We start from the raw sequence: 20516 nt of genomic DNA, 5'->3' as shown, positions 1-20516 counted from the left end.
GCCTGTTGCAAGGTCCAGTGTTGGTGTCAATATTAACTGAAGGAATAGTTTTGGGCTAGTGTACTGACCAGATCTTCAGGTCTTTCTGATCTTCTGGGCCACATTTAATGATGGAGTGTTGTGGGATTCTTGTACCTCCTTTGTTTCCTTCCCCTCTACATTCTTCATCATTCTTTTATTCTCCCATTCCAAGATAGTTCTCCAATGTAAGTAATGCCAACTGGTAAGTCTTCTGTGGTCCTGAGCAAATACAGCTGTAAAATGAAAAGGAGGAGAGATTCCTGCATTTCATAACATACATTTCAGATGCTGGAAAGACAGTGCAATAGATCAGAGTATTTCTCAAAGCAGTGAGCAAGATCATGCTTCACAGCACGCTAATATGCCATAAACTAGATGTTGTGGGTACAGCATTGTTTATGGGAGTGCACATGCTAGCAGTGAATGTGCAGGTATTTTTAGCAAGAGTTTACCTTCTCACAAGTTCCTCTTCTTTTGAGAAGTGCATCAGTAGAAAGTCATAAGGAAGACTGTAAGTTGTTATTCTCAATATGCACAAGCGCAAATAAAAGTAAGGAGACTTGGTGGAAAAATCTGCATTTCTGTTTACAAAACTTAGACTTTAGGAGGAGAGGCCTGGTCATGAGAGGCCTTTAGCTCTATCAGGTGAAGTTTTGCTTTTTTCTTTAAAACTAGACAAAAGCACTGTTACTGGGAAAGAAGAGTTTGGTGGAGGAGAAGGAGTTATGCAAGAAATGCTTTTGACAATTTTCTCACTCATGTTTTCAGCCCTTTTTTAAAAAAGAAAAAACCCCACTACATCAGTGACTGGCTTGGGAGCTTTTTCCTTGCTGTTCTGCTACTTTTCCTGGTTGTTGGGTTCTTTGCTTTCCCCTGTCGTATTTTGCTTTTGCATACTCATTCTCTGTCTGCTGTGGAATAATGTAACATAGTGAAAGAATGAAAGGAGAAAGTGGGCTTGGCCATAGATCGATTGCAAGAGTTGGAGAACACTTTCTGTCTCCTTGAAGTACGTGTTGGCATCTTTCAGTCTACTCTGGCTCACAGAATTCGGTTTGGAAGTGAACAGGAGGAAACTTGTGCTTTTGACCTTAAAACTGTACTTACCTGATATAGAAAAATGCATTCTTCCTACTCCTTCTCCCTGCTAGTCCCCCAAACACACACACAGATGCCCAGAGTACCTGTGTATCGACCACATACATGTGTTGACCTTGGTCGAGTAACGCTAATGTTTTACCTGCTTTCTGTCATCATCAGCCGGTGCCCGCAGCGGGGGGAACTTTGGATAGGTAACGTTCCCAGATATCCTCTGGAAAACTTTAACTTTGGTGCAGATTGCTCTGCTGTAGCTAACTGCGATGGCATTGGCTTCTGCCTTGGAGTGGGCTGATTTACCCTGAAATGACTCTCTAATCTGCGTCTTCAACGGTGTGGTTGGTTCCTGTGCAAATAGATTCATTCTAAAATGATGGACAGTTCAATTCTCATGCAAAATAGCTACATCCTACCAGAAAGGGTTGAACCAGTTTCTCTGAACAGTGATGACCTTCACTGTACAGTTTTGGGTATGTCTCAGGGATTCCTTGTAGAAATAAGGGCAGTTAACAAAAAACAAAACATAAAAAAAAAAAAAAAAAGGAAAAAGAAAAAAAAGTGAATAGTTTTAAAAGTAAATAATAATTTAAGGTAGAGCGTCACCTATGTGAGAGCGCAAGAAAGAGAAATCTTTGTTCAGTTTTATAGTAAACCGTGTCTGGCTTAGGGACTCTTCTCGGGGCTCTCATCTCAAGTTCAACGTACAGAATCTTTTTCATCACGCTCAGCTTTAAACTTTTTATTTAAAGATACCCTTCCCCAATGAGCTTTCAGAATACTTATTGTAGATTTAAAGAGAAATGGTATATTAATTTATGCTATTAACATCACCTCATAAATTATAAGTTTTATACTAAAGCTGTATTGAGTGTAATGAATTATGTTGCATATGTGTTTTTAATAGCTATAAAATTATATACAAGCTTTTTGGAAAAACAAACTAGTGAAGCACCTTTTTACACTGGATCTTTGCCGTGTCAAGGTGTACAGCTATTCTTTGCTACCTTGCAGATATCTATATCTATATATAGATATATATATATAAATAAAATAAAATGGTATCCTGTATCAACAAGCATAGAACTCTTTTTAACCCTTATATTACTGTTCATATAACTCTTTCTAAATTGTTACATTCTGCAATAATTTCTCTGTGGTTTGTACCTATGATTAGAAATTTAGTTACAGGGTAAATAGATCAAATTAAAGAAATCCAACTACTGTAGCTGGAAGTTGTGAACCAAGTTTGTAAGACCTTTTCTTTCTTTCTTTTTTTTTTTTTCATGTATTTATTTCCAGTTAGCTCTGTGAGTTGGAATTTGAAAAGTCAGAACATTAGGAATCTACAGTGTCTTATTCAGGAATTTTTCCCCTCCTTTCCTCACAAAGGAATTCCCACTGTGACTTATAAATAGAATTAGACTGCTTGTGTGCATGTATGTATTATATATACACACAAAAAATATGCATTGGGGGGGATGTATGTGCGATACGAATGTGTATATTGTATGTAGGTCATAGTTTTGTAAAGAGAAAAGTAGTCAAGAGGTGATGGAATGTATTGTAGAAATGTGATTATTTAGTAGGGGGTTGTTATGTCTTCACTGTTGTATAAATAACTGAAACTCTCTACTACATAATCTTCTGTTATAAGGCTAACTCTGATATCATGTCAATTTTACTGTTTTTTAAATGCGTTGCATTGAGCCCTATTTAAAATGCCATGAAAATACCAAGCTCCCAAAGACAGCCTTGAAATAAAACTAATGGGGGAGGAGGAAAGATGGGAGAAGTGAGTGATGTTTTCCAGGAGAAATTGAAATGGGAAGGTTTGCATTTAATGGATGGGGAGGCGTGGGAATTGCTGTATCTTTGCAAATTAATACCTGAATCTCCTGTGGTCTGACTTGGAAAATGTTGTCAATCAGTGTACTTGTGTTTTCAAATTAGGTTGTAAGGGGCACTGTTTGTGTTCTGTAACAGGATCTTGTCTTCAAAGTAGATTATTTTCTTTCACAAGTGTTTTTGTGTATATTAATTTTGTCCCAAAAATTGCTGTTGTGGCATTGCAGAACAAAATACATTTTCAATCCAGGGAGTTTCACTTGCGCTGTGAAATTCTGAATTTAATTATGGCCATTTAACTTTTCCCTCCCCTCCTTTCCCCCTATAATTGGAGATGGAAGATTTTGTTATGGAGAGTTCTCGCTTGCAATTGTGAGAAGTCAGAAACATTCTTACAGATTGGCTTATTCTTCATACTGTTCTGTTTAGGCTGGAGAAAGCAACCTAATTGTTATTTATTCATACAGTATCACTTTTAATGATGATGATCCTGGTGACTTTAGAAATCTGTTTAGAAAAACAGAGCTTCCAGTGTTGCACAGACACTTGAATTTTTTGAAGGCATTTTTTAAGCAGTTGCAAATCAAATCATAATTTTCAATTTTTTTTTTTTTTTTAATATCCCCCTCCCTAACAACACCCCCCTAGGCATCCCTCCCCTTTTCCTCTTCCCCACAATTCATTTCTGGCACATACACATACAAGTGAAAGGGCAGGGAGGTGGAAGTTGTCAGAGGCCTTTCCTTCTGCTTATTTGATGGTAATAGGAGTTATGAGCATAAATCTTTTATGCCTTTATGGTGAAGAATATACCAATTTTTGTGTATACCTGTACAGAGAGATGTATCTGTATATGAGATGTTGGTAGCACTTTGCGGAATGTGGACTTGCCCTCATGATGTACAATAAATACGTGTGAATGCAATCAATCTAAACCTATATATACATGAATATAGATGTATAGGTGGGGTATACATTGTATCACACACATGTACATTAGTTGTAACATGAGCGAGTGTGTGAGCTAAAGAGAGAGACTATCCACGTAGCATACGTGTAACAGGTAAGCACTTGTGCCAAACAAGGTTGTTTTAATTCTTCTGAGGGATTTGGATGACATCAGTGACTGATAGGAGCTTGGTCACCATTGATCTGTGTTACCTCAGCCCTCATGGTGGAGTTGCCTTGGTACGTTTCTGCTTTCATTTATTCTATATTAATACTAACTGAGGCCTCTTGCAATGCCAACCTCTTCTGCTTCTCTGCTCCATTGCGTCCATTCCAGCTCCTCCTTGTCCCTGCATCTCTACTGTTTCTTTTGCTGTCAGCAATCAGGTTTAATGGCCCAATCCAGCTCTGCTTATGCATTAGGGAAATTCTCTTGGTGACTGTAGTGGAAGCTGAATTGGGCCCTAAGCACTTGCTTGAACTTATGCAGAATTTCCCAGCTATTCAGTTGTGCTTGAGTATGACAGTGATTTGTAAATGAACACAGACTTTTCTTAGAACCTGATGCAAAGCTTCCTAGCATACTAAAAGGTTAACCTGGCATTGTATTTTAGAGGTAAATGCTCAAAAGTAGAAAAATGAACACACCAAAAACTGTCTTCAATTTTCAGCCCCAGGGAGAAAAAGGGAGCTTGGTTTGTGTTTTCTGTAGTGCAGGCAGTAAACACAAGGCAGCCCTGTGCTCTGTTCTGAGCAGTGAGGTTGTCATCAAAAATATCAAGAGAAATACAGCTTGTTATATTTTACCATCAAACATTTTAAAACGAGCTGCAGAGTTGACCATTAACGTGCTAGCACTTTGCATCCAGTTGTGTATTGAGTGATCTCGCTTATATAAGTGCATTGTGGTTTTAAGTGTTCTGTTTTCTGGCTAAGTGGAGCTTCTGTATCCTTTTAGCAGAAAGCAGCTGTCAGAACCTGCTCAGTCACATTTAAGCACTGTTGAAACTCCTGGCTAACTTAGGCTTCAGTTTCAATGCAGAATGCTGCTCCAGTTCTGTCATCGAGTCGTACTGCATTCCACGTTTTCCGTATGGATATGGCACAGTTTTTTCTTGGCCACAATTCAGCCATGGAGCTTTGTCTTCCTTGCATTTCTATTAGAAAAAGGTAACTGGTGTGCTGTTCCATCTGAGCTTTCATGCAATCATACATGATGATTTCTATGATACATATGTTGGGGCGTGTGTATGGGTATGTCTGTACTGTGTGTGTATTAATACATATTTATACACACACGTATATTACGCTATTTCAGTTTATGTATGTGGAGAACGTACCTGTTGGTTCTCTCCTGATATATACTCATGCATACGTATATTAAATATGTATATAGAGTGTAGATGTCCTGCATATACATGTGTATATGTTATGAACTTTGGTTGGCAATTTTTTTCCCCCACTCTTTGCAAATTGCGCTCCCTTACATCATACTTTCACTGAAGCTGTATTATATAAAAGAAATGGGGAAATGTGTTATCAAAGTTTTATTTTAAAAAGGAGACTCTTATTCATTATCTAAAGCCATCTAATTGTCTTCTGAATTTTTACTAGAAGGGCTGTTATTTAAACAAAAAAAAAAAAGGAGAAAAAAGGAAAACAAAAGCAAGCAGACAAGCCCTTACTCCCACCATTGCTTATATGGACATAAGGAAGAAGTGGAAACAAAAGTTTCTATGTATTTATTTCCTTCAGAGGTTTCTGAGGCATTCTGTAATTGCATTCTGCCCCATCCCCCTTTTGTCCAATTATAATTAATGATTCATGGTTTCTTTTACGGAGCTTTTTCCCTCATTACTTTTCTTTCGTAAATCATTGTTCACCTCCTACGTTTAGTAGTGCTGATATCACTGAGGAGATTTCATGTCCTTCTGTCCTTTTTGAGAGAAGTACCAGTGCATCGCTATTGTGTTACATTTTAACATACTTTGTGGAGGATGGATGTTCTTACTGAAGATGTCTGTAACAAGTCTTTAACTTATTTAATGTGAGAAGCCTATAGTTTGCTTGTTTCCAATGAGTTTCTGCAACAGTTTTTTCATCAACATATTAAGTAGTTCCCTTCTTACTTGATTCCTGAGGTTTTAGGGTTTGGGTTTATTGTTGTGGGTTTGGGTTTTGTTGGGTTTTTTCCTTCCGATTCCATGAAATGTTTTTCTGCAAGTGCAGCAAAAGAGATGTCAGGATCTCAACCAATATCCTTTTGCAGTTAAGGGTAAATATCCCAGATTTAATAAAAGAGAAGGTGGCAAGTGGACAATCCAAAATGCTTAGAGGGAATGCTCACTCTTTTTAAGGCTGTCTCAAGAGAAGTTTGTGTTTGGTGTCATTTTAAAGGTAGCTTGATCACATTTTGATATCAGAAACAGCCTTGTAACAAAGAGCCTCGTACAGTTGTTTGGCCACTAGAGTTTAAAAAGTAAAACAAGTTGCAGTGGGAAAGCAAAGGTGAGGCAGTGTCTTTTGAACCAGTGAATTGTAGCTTGCAAACGTACCTGATTTTGAAGTAACTGCATGGTAGCAAGGATTAGCAGTCTCTTACACCCCTTCCTTCTTCCCTCTCATCCCCGACATGTGTTCAGCATACTGTACATTGGGAAAAATAAACAACTGAACTCCAGCAAAGCTAAATCCACTTAATGACTGCTTAAAGGGAACATACAAACTTGCATTGCTGCATCCCATCTCGTGGTATTAGCTGGAAGACTAGCTAATACTCACAGAAAGCCCAGTCCAGATTCCTTCTGTGGATGTATTGCTTTTGGAGAGTGTGGTGCATGAGGATGCCCAAGAAGAAGGGTCCCTTCCTGCTGGGTGCCTGGCAGCGATAGCAGCTCACACTACTGCTTCTAGTGCTGGAGGCTCACAGACAGCATTCCAGGGGCAGGTAGGGAAGCTTGTGTTTGTACTTTCCCTTTAAATAGGAAAGGTTGGCTCTCATGTTCCTCATACTTCTCAATGAATGTACTGTATTACAATTAAAAAAAAAAAAAAATCAATGAAATGATAATAGATTGGTCTCCTTTTGTTATCTGGTCCTTGTTTAATTTGTTTAAGGGTTTTTGTATACGAAAGTTTACATTTTTATGTATATTTTTCTTGTGTAAAAACTGATGTAATATGTGTATAAAACACTGTATGTATTATCTGTATATAGTGTGACAAAATGATTTTCTTTCTTTCTTTTGGATGTATTAATAAATCTTGCTGTGAAGTAGCTGTGTTTACTATGTTGAAACCCTCTTCCTCAAGCCATTTTGCCAAGTCTGAGACGTATGAATATTGCCCAGGCTGCAATCTAATCCATAAAGTGATTTCTTTTTTTTTAAAAACGTATCCTAAGTACAGTTATTAAACTGTCCTTAGCTTAGATAGCTGTAGAGTCTGATTCTACTCTTGCTTATTCTTTATTGCTTTCTAATGACATTAGCTAATCAGTTTTGCAAACAAACCAGGATCTTCAGTCTCAGTCCTGATTCTAATTATAGTGCTTTCTAGCTCTGGATCACTGCCCTGGAGACCAGATCCCCCTCATCTTATTTTCTGGTTTGAGTTTGCAGAACTGTACTTGAAATACAATTTAAGGTGTATGGAATAGATTTATTTTTTTTTGTTCCTTACATGTTGTTATGTTTTCTGAGGTCTAAACAACATATCTCTGCTTCTTCACTGGAACTGGTAAATTGGAGTTTGGGATTATTTTGAGGATTGGTATATGGATGAGAAATGAGGGTTGCTGTGAGCTCTGGTCAGCTTTTTGGCAGGATTGCAAGGCCAGGGCCTGCCTGTGGTGACTACCTCGATTGTCCAGATGTTGGGAATCACCACTGCCTTGTTTGGACGCAGACACCTGTGCTCTGGGGTAAAGCTGCTGTTCCGCCACCTTGCTGTGGCTGGTGCAAACTAGGCTGCCTTGTCTGGCACTAACCTTCTGGTGCCATGTTTGCCTTCCAAAAACAGCTTTTCCACCTCTTTTCAGACAGACCTATGCCTTGGATGCTTTGCAGTGAATAGATTGCTGCTGCATCTTCCCCTTTGCTTTCTGACACAAGGGGTTTGTGCTTCAGCTGATGCTTGCCTTGCTAGTCTTCCATCTCCAATATGTTTGAGGTTGTGACTTGCCAAGGGTAAGTAGTCATGTCCTATGTGATACCATCTTCCAGGTTCTGTTTTTCATAAACAGTCTCACTTAATTCTGATTTGATCACCAGAGTAACCATGAACAGAGATTGATGAGAAGGGGATTTAGTAATCTGACTTTTCTTGTTAATGAACAGTGGATCAGCTTTTCTAGACAGCATAGTTAGAGCAGCATTTCACAGTGCTTGGTTGTAATTCAGGCTGAGGGGTAAGCGGTGTCAGTGAATGATGCAGTCTTCCATGCTAACACATGCTGCAAAGGTTTCATGGCAAAGGACACAACTGGATTGTACTTTAATGCCTTATCTTCCTGAGAGATGAGAGTACACTGAAAGTGCTGCATCCAGGCATTTGTCAAGACAGTGATCACATTAAAAATGAGACAAAGTAAGCAAAAGGAGAGTGCAGCAGCTTAAGTTCAATGCGGTATGGCTGGAGAAAATCTACCCCAAGCTTGTCCGTTCTAGGGAATTTTCAGGGTCTATGATAGTTGTTAAAAATCTGCTTTTAACAAAACAGCAAAAATAAGTTGCTATTTGGTGTAAGGTTTGAGGCCACAATGAAGAGTAAGGTTCTTCCTTTGGGATGACTCCCTGGCAGAAACAGACTTCCCTGGTCTGGTCCCTGACTGGGCATTCTCCGCTGTGGGCTTGGAGAGAAATGGGCTGACACTCCTCTGCTGACTAAGATGGAGACCAGCTGAATCACCTGGGTTTCTTTCCAGCATGTCCATGAACAACAAAGGAATGCTGCTCTTAGAAAGTGATTGCATGGCTCTCAGCCTGAAACTTAACAAAAACAACTGGTCATTGCTCTAGTGCTGCGTTTCAAAACACAAGTAGGCTTTGTTTGAAGTATCAGCTCAGGAAGAATGTGGTTCATCTTTCTCTGTATTTTAACAGTCCTCTCGAGCTCCAACAGTAGTCTTTTAATAGTTGGCAACTATTTTCTCAGGAGAGCTCATTGGGTTTGTACTGGAAAAGCAGGTGACATTTTGTTACAAGAGCAAGCGTTGCTCTTGTATGCGGCAAAGCAATTGGAAGGATAAACCTTTATTAAATTTGGGAGGTGTCTTCCTGCAGAGGTGAAGACAACCTCTCTCTCCCTGTATAGTCACAGGCACTTGTCCCATCTGCAGGAAATATTGGGGGATATCTTCCACACTCCCTACACCCCAGAGTGCAGGGTTGGTTACTCTGCAGCTGTCTGGTATGAATTGGAGATACAGGATGCTTGTTTTAACAGGCTAAGAGATGATTGGCGTGTTTACTGATGTGCAGTTCAGGCCAGGAATGGCTGCCTTGGTTTACTGCTATTGCTAATTTATGACTAGTGGAAGATGCCAGTGAAGAGTTTTGGTACCACTGCATCTAGTAAGAAGACTGAAGTGTTGTGCTAAAAATGTTCCTGAAAGCAAAGTAGCTCTGATATTCACACGCGTTCTTGTGTTTCTGTAGGGGAACAGCAGTACAAACCTTCTACACCCACATCCAGTAAATCCCATGGCAGATGTCCTTGGGACCAAGATGCTTGGTGTCCTGTTCACCCCTTGCAACTTGCTTGCGATGGCTGACATAGCCACCGGTGTGGAGTAGAGTCCTGTATTGTGAACTTGGTCTGGCTCTGATGCCTGTTTCTGCTCAGCTTGTGCACCAGATTCAGCTTCTTGACTTTAAAATACAAAGCCTTTGCTTTCACACTGTGCCAGCCAGCAACCATCCCAGGGGCTCTTGCAAACCTCATCTGTGAGGTCCTCTCCTGTGATGCCTACCAGGTAGCTGATGCTGGTTAGGCTGCTGATACAGACATAAATGCTGTCACGCTGACCAGTGTGTTCTTGACAGGTACCGTGTGTTTCATTTCCTGGGAGGGTGTCATGGACTTCAGCCACTTCTAGCTTCTCCATTGTATCCATGTTGGATGCAGTGGTGGCCCTTTGCAGTAGGAGACAAAGTGCTGTGGTGAGAGGGAGGGGAGAGGGTCTTCCCAGCTGCAGACTGGTGCTGTGAGCCTGTGCTGTGACCCCAAGGAGGGCAGTAAGGCTTGTGAGGAGCACAGCTGGCATCTGATGCAGCACCGTCTCCTATCTATATAGTCCTTCATCAGAGAGCTGCAAGGTACATAGTAGTATGGCTCATGCTGAAAAGAACCTTGCAGGTGATTTCTCATGGGGTTTATGTGTGTTGCAGCATTTCTCTTCAAGCTGTGGCTTTCTTGCACAGGGGTCGAGAGGAGCAGCACTCATGAAGAAATTGGGCCCAAACTTGATCTGAAGGGGTAGCAGCAACCCTGCCTCACCCAGCTAGTGCCAAAGCATCAGCAAGAGTAGAGAGGCTGATGTATGTCAAATTTGGGCTTGTACTCTGCCAAATTTTGACTTCGAGCTGTGGGTCTCAGTTACAATACTGCCACATCAGCATTGGTCCACGTTTGTGCCAGTGGAATTGTGCAGAACTGGACCCTGGAAGCGTTCATAGGTATTTCCCAAAGTGACCGTTGTCACTGTTTCTACATGGAGCATGCGGCACCTGGTTACAGCTTCCCTGTGTCTCTCCATGGTGGTGCTGACCCCTTCCAGTGCTGGGAGAGCTGCCCAAGTCCAGGAGCCTTGAAGTTCTTACAACCAGTTCTGGGCATGTCTTTTAAACAATGCCTTTGTTGGGGTTTATTCTCCATTTGCTAATGAAAAATGTTCTTTGCCATCACCCCAGTAAGACGAACCCAACTGGGATGGGGGGAGTGAGTTAAGTGCCTAGTAGCATACAAATGGGTTAAATCAAGACGCATGAAGCATCTGGGGTTCTCTGCACATTCCTGCTGCCTGAATCAAGAGGCACGGATTATCATCAGCAGAGGATACCTCCCCAAGTGTGTAGTCTCCTCTAATTTGTGCTTTCAGCAGTTTGCATGTATTTGCCATGCTTTGGTAAAGAGCTTTTCCAGTCCAGCTGAGTGTTCAAAGTCGGTAAAGCCACTTGACTTACATACGAGAGCACTTGGTTGCTGTTTGCTTTTGCTGTGGGTTTTTTTCCCCCTCAACCACTTTAATGCCTTGTTTAATCCTGCAGAATTTAATTTTTCAGTTAGCCAGCATTTGCTCAGTGGAGCCAGCCAGTTTTCTCTATTACTAATCTCATTTTTGCTGCTCTCCCTTGGGTCCTACTGTTTAATATAGCTTTTGTTTGTTGGGTTTTGGGGCTTTTTCCCCCCCTCCTTTTTTGCCCGGTGTTTTGCCCATTCCACACAATGTTTTTGTTGGTTTTTTTTCCTCTCCATCCCCTTTCCCCTCAGATTTCAACTGAAATTGTTGCTGAAGCGATTCTGCTAAGCAAAATTAGATTCTTAGAATTGTCCCTTGTCAGACCTTATTCTCCTCACTTGGCTCCTTTATCTCTACCAGCTCTGCCCAGGTACAAGGCCTTGCTTGGCAGAACTACTCCTAATACCCCTAATTAATGAATTAGAACCAGTCAAGGTCTCGTACAGACATACGTGTTGTCTGAGGTAGGCCCTTTGAAGGGTGATGGAGATGAGGATCTTGACAAATAATATCTCTTCAAAAAATTCACCAAAGCTGCTGTGATGAGTCTGGAGAAGAGAAGGTTTAGGGGGGACCTTACCGCTCTCTACAGCTACCTGAAAGGAGGCTGTAGTGAGGTGGAGTTGGTCTCTTCTCCCAGGTAACAAGCAATAGAACAAGAGGTAATGGCTTCAAGCTGCACCGGGGGGGGGGGGTTCTTCATGGAGAGGGTGATCAGGCATTAGAGCAGGCTGCCCAGGGCAGTGGTGGCATCACTGTCCCTGGAAGTGTAGATGAGGCCCCCAGCGATATGGGTTAGTGATGGACTTGGCAGTCCTAGGGTAACAGTTGGACTTGATGATCTTAAAGGTCTTTTCCATCCTCGTTGATTCTATGACATTTTGTGTGCCTTGCAAAGCTGCCTGCCTGTAGCAAATTTCCTGTGATGACGTGCCAAAAAGATGATGCCTCTATCAGACGCTGTTTCCCATTAAACATGCTTAAAAAGCTATCAGTCCCGCTCATATCGGCTCCTAGTCCGCTGTGATGTTGGCTGCTTTCACGCAGCCTGTGCTACAGGGAGCAGAGTGTTTCACAAAGACTGTGGCTGCATCTCTTTGAGCTGTCCCTGCTTTGGGGCAGACTTCGCCCACAGGCAGCACCGTTTCCATCTGCCTTTGCCAGGTTACAGAGAGTGGGGCTGGAGGGTGGCAGCCTAACTCTTTCTTAATTATTGAATACCTGCAGGATCTCTTTTCCTTCATTCACCCCCGGTAACACAGGATATTTATCTCTTCCTGCTCCTTCCTCAATTCTATGACTGGTGTTCTCAACCAATGCCAGAATCTGTGGGCTGCTCTTAGCAAAGTCTGTAAGAGACAAACAACGCATGGATCTTCTAGTAGCTATGTATGTCTACGACAGACAGTACTTTTCATCTTCCCCCCCCCCCGCCCACAGTGCTCATCCTATCCTATATGGGCCAACAACCAGGTGTAAGACTCCCTGGTTGGAAAACTGGTGGGTTTTAAGCGTATGGTCCCTCCGTGTTACTCTCTGGTCCTATAATTGAAGCACATCCTGTGGTGTAAAATTCTTAAATGCAACAAAACTATAAAACAAGATCCTCTTTTTACTTTGGTCATCTCTAATGCCATAAAATTTAATCCACTCTTTCACATAATTCATAATTCAGTCTAGTTTTCCTTCTGCCTCCTGTTTTTCCACCAGCTATCTGGGACTTGATTTGCAGTGTGCTCCACAGCAAGCTTGTGGGAACTGCTGAACATGGTGTCAGGCCCTGCAAAGGAGCAAGCAGTGAGAACCTGCAACAAGCAGGCAGGTAGCCAAGGGCAGGACAAAGGTGCTGCTTGCCACAGAGAGTCATTGACCTTACTTGGTCCATCAGCTTTAGTTTTGCATTCCTGGTTTTATTCATTGCCCGAAGTCTGCAAGGAGCAGCATGCCATTGTAAGAGGTTTTTGTAGTATAAGTATTGCCTGAGTTTTTAATAATCAACCCAAAGTCGTTCCTGACCTGCACCAAGTTTATTCTAGGGTGGCCACGACAGCGCTGCCAGTGCTGATGACAGACAGCACCTGATGGAAATGACAGTGACAGTGGGAGAGCTGTGGGGCTGGGGCTGTGCAGGGGATGCTCAAAGCAGGACAGGTCCCTCGGTTCCAATTGTTCTTTTGAAACCCAGACATTATATCTTGCAATATGTGGCATAGTCTGTGCAGAGGGTCACATGTGCAGAGCTGATGCTCCCCGAGCAGCGTGAGATAAGGGAAAAAGCATGGGGAACTGGAATGTCTTTATTACTTTTTTTTCAAGGGGAGATTCTCTTTCACTTTTCATTTCCTCTTGTGTTTCCTTTCTGTATTTGTGCTTTAACATTAGCTTTGATTCTGTCCTGATAGTATTCAAGTGAAGGCTTACATATTTCATCAGGTTTGTCTCTTTTGTTTCCAGGGCTGAGAGTCCCAAACAATATGAAGCAGTCACAGCCGCGTACACATCTGGAGTCCTTTCATCCACTCCAAACAGGCACATTCCTTTATTCCTATTCACCGTCATTACTTAATTTCCTAAAGAGGCTGCAGCTCTTTAATGCCTGAGTGACGTATGTCAAAATGTCTCACTAGGCTCTTCCACTATGTGGTAATTCAGTATATCCTGTTTCCAGAGCTGAAGAAATACATTTCCTTCACTTTAGCTCATTACTCTTTAGGAAATTGCTTTTCTTCTATTATCCTGACAGCCTGGATTTTGACAGCTCCAGACTTGCTGGGTGAAGCTCATACAGTCTCTGCAAACACTTTTCTTCCTTGAGACTCCCCTGTCTGTCACCTATCATGTCCTTCCTAGAGCGGACCTTTTATTTGTGACTTTTCTTACCTTTTCCAATGGAGGCTGGGTGTCAGGACATAATTTACAATGCTGACCCTGAAGGTTTACAAAAAACAGGCTTGCCATACCCTCTCCATCAAGGTAACGATGCATTGCTTTACAGGCTCACAGAGATCTCCATTGCTGAACTTGTATTTCCAATTCCTGTGTTAATGTAACTGTTATGGCCAAGTTTTAATAAAAGGAGCCATCACTTGTATTGCCTGGAACAGGACCTTCGAGAAAGCATTAGCAAAGATAAACTACAGTGCGCTCTCCTCAGCACTTTCTAATCTAAGAGCCACTTGACCTATCCAGAGGAAAACCCACAGACTATCTTGCAGAAAGCTGTCATGAGAGCTTTCAGTTACAACCGAATACACAGGAGCCAAACTTTGCTGGCTCCCCTTCCTCCTCTGTGCTCTTGCTTGTGCATGTAGGAAGATGGGTGTCCACTTTTCCCACACGCTATGGTCCTCGAGCCCCCGAGCCCAGCAGCAGCAGGGGAGCTGGCACAGCCCTTGCTGGGATGGTTTAATCAGTAACTCCAGCAACTTCTCGCTGGTCCTTTCCCAACACTTTGTGGTGTCCTCTGGCATCTTGGAAGGCTTGGATCCAGAGGGATGGTGGCCCCATGCTGAGGCACCTGGTTATCTCATGGCTAAACCAGAAATGTCCTGTGCTCCTGCATATGCTTCTTGATGCTGTAGGCTGTTAATAGCACCCTCCTACCTCTCAGGGACAGCTTGAAGAGAAAGTATGTGTCTGTGAGGAGTTCCCATACCATGTGAGGAAGGAAGCAGCACAGACGGAAATCTAGACCTGTTCACAAGAAAACATTCTACCAAAACAAGGACCTATTTATACTTGATGAGAATCTTGCATTTGAATCCTAGACCTGAGTAATCCCATTTTTTCTTCAAAACTGCTTCATTTTACCTGCGTAAGGGTCATGGCTGCAAACTGCCCCACCTTTCCTATGGGCTGTCCTGACACAGCCATCTGTCTGCTGCAGAACTCCTTTTGCAAGCAATCCCATTTGTTTTCTCCTTGCTTTCAGTTTCCGTCAGCTCTAGGTGACACCTGGAGAACAGCATTCCATGGCTCCCCCCAGTCTCTCTAAGGAAGTAAAAGCCTCCCAGCTCTTCCCTTTCACCATACCCCACCAAGAATGACATGGCTTATAGCAAAGGTTCCCCTTCCTTAACTGGTGTCACTGGGTAAGATGCATTTATTCACTGGAGACCTGCAGACACATGTTGATGCTATTCCCTTCCTAACTGCTGCTCTGAACATGTATTTCATTTTCAGGTGTAATGAACCTCTCCAAGCTTCTTGTCTCATCTGCAACTCTGAACATTTCTGGCAGTTTCCCATGGCAGTCTGATGGGGAAGAAGCCTTACCAGATGAGCTTACTGCTTGCTAATCATTTCTTTCCTCTTTTGTGATGAATAAGATCCTGATGGGTGTTCAGCTCCCGGGCCCTCCTTCAGGAGAGACTGGAGAGTGGCTGGTGGCACCTTCATCATCAGTGGGCTGCCAGGTAAGTGAGTTATGGCAACTGTGCCCACACCCATTGCTCTGTCCTGCTGGTGTGGCTCTTCTGCAGGCTTCGCCAGTTTGCCTTGGAGTGGTCCTAGGTTTTGTAGCTGTTTTGTGGCTGTTTTTAAGGCAGCCTCACACCTGCAGTTGTGCTCTCCTACTGACAACTCTCTTGCCTCCAGTTAAAACCAGACACCAAGCTCGGGGGAAAATTAATGACACCTGCAAATTACACATGCTCAAATACTGCTGCTTCATTTGCAAGTAAAATCAGATATTTTGGTATCTGAGGCCTGTGCCTTATGCATCTGCATATCTTAAGCATATAAACAGCTGGAATTTGCTTTGCAGACATGCTCAAGTTGGCAGCCAGGCACGCTGGTGTGGCTGTGCACAGCCTGGCTGAGATGGCTCCTCTGCACATCCAGCGTTGTGTGTGTGATGTTGGTGATCCCTGTCAAAAAAAGCAGTTCTTGCTCTTCCTCCAGTGGGTTTGGGAACAGCTCTCTGCAATTCCCTTAGCACAGCCAATGTTTCTGAGGACCTGGGACTCACCTTGTACCAGCGTACCCTAGGCCAGGTGAGATCCTGCACCACAGCCAGAAGGTGAGGTTTACATCCAGGAGACCTGCCTGGCTCTCTTGCTGAGGCCAGCCGTGGCCACTTACAAAGAAGACCCACATGGCCTCAGCCAAGGGTGCAGTTTTCCAGGCCCTCCACATTGGCTCAGCTTTACAAAAGGGCAATAAGTGTGTGGTGTGCAGGCAGTTGAATCAAGCAGGGGTGCACTGCTTTTCCTCTCTCTGTTGTTTCCCTCCAGCTAATCTCAAGTCGTTTTGAAAGCTCATATTTTGATCTCAGTGTATACAGAAAACAGAACAGCTCCAAACCCTCATCCCAGCAGCACACAGGAATGCTGTTGCCGAACTCACTGTGAGCACACACAGCTTTCTGTCACATCCTGGGGCTCAAGGCAGCAGGCAGAGCTCTCTCATGAGGCTTCCAGGCTGGCAGAAGCTCAGGCAACTCCAACACCACCACAGACCATTCGGTGGGACCTCACACTGGGGAATATGAGTGGAGGTTGCTCCCTGGCCCCATATGTGGAGAGACATTTTAGGATCTGTTGCAATAGGATGAGGAGTGACGGTTTTAAACTAAAAGAGGGGGGATTCTGGCTGGATGTGAAGAAGAAATTTACACTGAGGGTGGTAAAACCCTGGCACAGGTTGCCCAGAGATGTGGTGGATGCGCCATCCCTGGAGACATTCAAGGCCAGGCTGGATGTGGTTCTGAGCTACCTGATCTAGTTGAGGATGTCCCTGCTCATTGCAGGGGGTTTGGACTAGATGACTTTGAAGGTCCCTTCCAACCCAAACCATTCTGTGGTTCTATGTCCCTTGAAGATGGGCAGCAACAAGTCTCTCCCTTAAAGAGAAGGGAGAGGGGAGTTTCAGCAGTGGGGAGAGGAAAGGGTTGTGTTGTTGACCAAGGCAGCAGCTTAGTGCAGCTGTGTTCACGGCAGCCCTGAGCTCTCACCAGTGTTTCTTTGAATCCAAAGCGAGGTTTTAGGCACCTTGTCTGCTGGGTTGCTTTGTGGGTGGCTGGAAAGCCAGAGGCTCATGACACTATCTTGTCCCTTGGGCTCTCTGCTTCCCTGCTGGGAGCTGGAAGCCGCAGGAACACATCTGTTTCCAGGGCTCAGTGTGGGGGCCAGCAGGGCACAGGACCAACATTGCCTCTTCAGTGTTATGAACATGTGAAGCACAGCACACGGCAAATCCTAATCCTAATGGCTGCTGGAGCATCTGCTAAAATACTGACCCTCCTGCCCTCCATCCTGTAGAGATATGGTTGAAGGGCTGCCTATGGTTCTTTCTCAGGCTGGTGACGTTCCCAAGCAGCACAGCCCTGTGCTTGGCTAGGGGGATGCCAGCCGCACCGCTTCTCCTGCCCTGACTTCCTCACCTATGGACAAGGGCCAAGCCTGTATTCCCTCCATGGTCTGGCCATGGGCAGTGCTGTGCAATGCTGGCTTCAGAGCCTCACTGTGCACAGCCCTTGCACAGCATAAAGACAAAACGTGTTTCCGAAGCTGCACTGCTGAGCAAGCACTGTGCTGAGCGCGCAGGTGGGACAGGCAGAGGCGTCTGCCCCGCAGGACAGGAGATGATGTGAAACCATCAGACAGGAGAGCGAGCCACGATCAAACAGAGCAGAATTACCTGCAAATGCAAAAGAATCGAAGCGTGTCAGGGAAAGCAGGAACACAGGAGGGATAAAGAGCTCAGCATTAGGCTCCTCTTGGGGAGAGTGTCAGGGCAATGATAACTTGCCAGGGCTTTGATTTCTGGTGAATGCATACAATGTGTATGATTTGTTCGCTGCTGGCAGAAGGTTTTGTTGGGGGTGAGACCAGGAGGAGCAGCCCACGCTCCTTGGCTCTCCCTAGATAAAGAGCTGTTTGATGTTGCGGCACTCTGCCATCGGAGCAGGGAGAACTGATGAGCTGCCTTGCACAGGAACTTCAGTCCAGCCGGCACCACATAAGGTCCTTTATCAGTGTTTATTATTATTGTTGGTGTAACTGTTGATATTATTACTGCTATTTGTTATTATGGACACCCGCCAAGACACACCGGCTATTTTTTCTGCCTTCCTAAATGCCAGCACCTATTTTGTTTGCACTGAATCCGTGGGCATGTATCTGGGCAAGCCACAGCCTACCCTGGCTGCGTGCCGATGTGGGGACGTTTGCAGGGGGCTCCTCAAGCATGGAGTGGCGTGTGGAGGTGTATGTGTGCACATCTGTAAGACAGAATGCCATTTCTTAACCACTGTGCTCCTTCCTCCTTAGCGCAACGCCCAGATCAGGTAAAATCAAGCTCCAGTACATGGAGAAATGTGTTTCCCCATTCCCTTTTGGATGCCAGAGCCTCGTTGTCTCACAGGACTGTGGGCTGGGTGTGTTTGTTTGTGTCGAGTTGCTGATACATTCATGGAAAGTCAGAGCTAAAAGACTTTAAAGTGGTGATGTTTTCAGGTGCAGAAAAAACTGACTGAGACCGTTTGGCATTCCCTGCATGGGACGCCTGCCCTGGAGTGTCAAAGCAATTTTGGAATCAGGTGCCCAACGCTATTCACAGGGAGAGTGAATGTACATTTACAGGCACACCCCAGATCACACAGACAAGGGTAACCAGGGCCAGGCTCCCTTAACAACAAGGCAAGACACTGTAGTGACTTAGCAGATGTGGGGTTGAGCCTCAGGCCAGGATTGATGTGTAAGTGGACGGATCTACGATGCCGTCTCCATAAAACACGGTCAGAGCCAACAGTGCTGTGGCAGGTGGGCAGCCACAGTGCAGGCAGGAGCATCACTGAGGAAGCTGTTTGCAGACCCTGATTTACATCTGCTGCTGTCTGCCCTGGCACACAGGAACACAGGGGAGCTGGGTGATGTCTGGATTCAGCTGACTGACAAGGTGGAAGCAACCAGCCACAGTTTCTGCAGCACCCCAGGTCTGCGTGCCAGTGTAGCACCCTGCTAGCTCAGCCACCAGCCCTGCCTGGGCCCTTTCCAGGTACAGACATGACGTGTGGCACCAGCTCCAAAACACACTGCACATGACAGCCAGAGCACTGTGAGGCCACCGGGAAGCCTGGGTGGCTGATGGGGCTGTTAGCACTCTTTCAGCCGTCTAATGTACAAGTCCTTATCAGAAGGCCCTGGCTTAATCTCAGCTCAACTGGAAAAATGCCGATGACTGGAAATGTCATCAGCTGCCTGTGGGCCAGGCTGGCCCTGAGCTGATAAGGAGCAACGCGGAATAAAAATGTCAGCACAAAACTGGAGAAACACGGAGCCTGGTTGCATCTCTCCTCCATCCCGCAGGAAGCCGGGCCCCTCTGCTGCCAGTTGTTCTCTAAAGCCTCAGCGAGAAACCCTGCTCTCTCTGAGGAAGGAGAAAAGTGGCTGATCTCAGTGCTGCAGAGAAAAAGTGAAACTCCTGCCCCACTGACTCAAAGAGGGTAAGGAAGCCATATTTTGTTGCTTGCTTTATCTTAAGGCAAATCTTGTGATGTTCTGGGTTAGAACCTTGTTTTTTTGAAGCGCTGGTAGATGATGGGAGAAGGAGACGCACCCAGAAGGAGATCTGACCCCCTGAAATGTGGGCTTGGAGCACCATCTGGGCACTAGGTTTGGGAAGCAGCTCCTCTTGCCCCATGAAGAGCATGCACTCAGGATCCCACAGGAACAACAAATACCACAGCCCTTGGGCAAGGATTAATGCCGTAAGTGACTATATCTCACCTTCCCTCACTGGTGGGAGGGACATGTTAATTACCCACGGGGAATGGGGTGCAAAGCTCAAACCCTGTGATTTCCAGAGCAGAACAGTGTCTGAATATGGTCACCTGGGTCTTGAGTCTGTCTGTGTCCCTTACAGAGAAATTTAGGGAGGTATACTTGCATAGCCACTTGCGCAGTTCATACGTAAGTAACTTATGAACTCATGGAAGCAACCTGTGAATTTTTCCATCTGTGTTTTACTGAGGAGTCTTTGAAAGAAAGATAGGAGCCAGAGAGAAGTGAGGCAGTGTGATTTACAAAGGCTGCAGGTGGTATCGATGCTGGCTTTATGTCACTGTTGTGCTGGGGGATAGAAAGGAGGGAAGATGCACTAGTTCCTCACCCCACTGGATCCCTTGGCCAAACTCCAGCCCTGGGACTTGCTCATTGTGCCCAAGGCACATGAGCCAGCTGGATTGGTCTCCTACTTTACCACACCAGCCCTCACGTCAGCTTTGCCCTGCAAGGCCCCACAGGGCACATTGTGCTTCATGTGTGTGTGCCCAGACAGTAGTGTGATGTTTGTGGATTGTCTTTTTGAGGCTATTCCTTCTCTGGTTGGGCATGCCAGGACAGTCCATTGCCAGCTCAAACAA

At 44.5% G+C, this 20516-nt stretch overlaps 1 protein-coding gene across 2 annotated transcripts in view; it reads left to right on the top strand.

Annotated features, from left to right (window-relative positions):
* The window catches only part of INO80D (INO80 complex subunit D), a 45375-nt gene extending 38186 nt beyond the window's left edge, over positions 1-7189 (top strand). Inside the window, exon 13 of one of the 2 annotated variants that reach the window (XM_061455415.1) lies at positions 4874-7189. The gene's annotated coding sequence lies outside the window, so the exon portion shown is untranslated. Of the gene's footprint in view, positions 1-4870 lie in introns of both variants that reach the window. The other variant, XM_061455406.1, reaches the window with a different exon arrangement.
* Positions 7190-20516: the final 13327 nt, after the last annotated feature.

This window comes from Pezoporus flaviventris, unplaced genomic scaffold, assembly GCF_033815535.1.
Source record: "Pezoporus flaviventris isolate CSIRO_AGI_PZ_B2104156 unplaced genomic scaffold, CSIRO_AGI_Pfla_v1 ptg000001l, whole genome shotgun sequence".
Classification (NCBI taxonomy): Eukaryota; Metazoa; Chordata; class Aves; order Psittaciformes; family Psittacidae; genus Pezoporus; species Pezoporus flaviventris.
The sequence above is the reverse complement of the archived record's forward strand: the minus strand, read 5'-3'. Positions and strand labels throughout refer to the sequence as shown.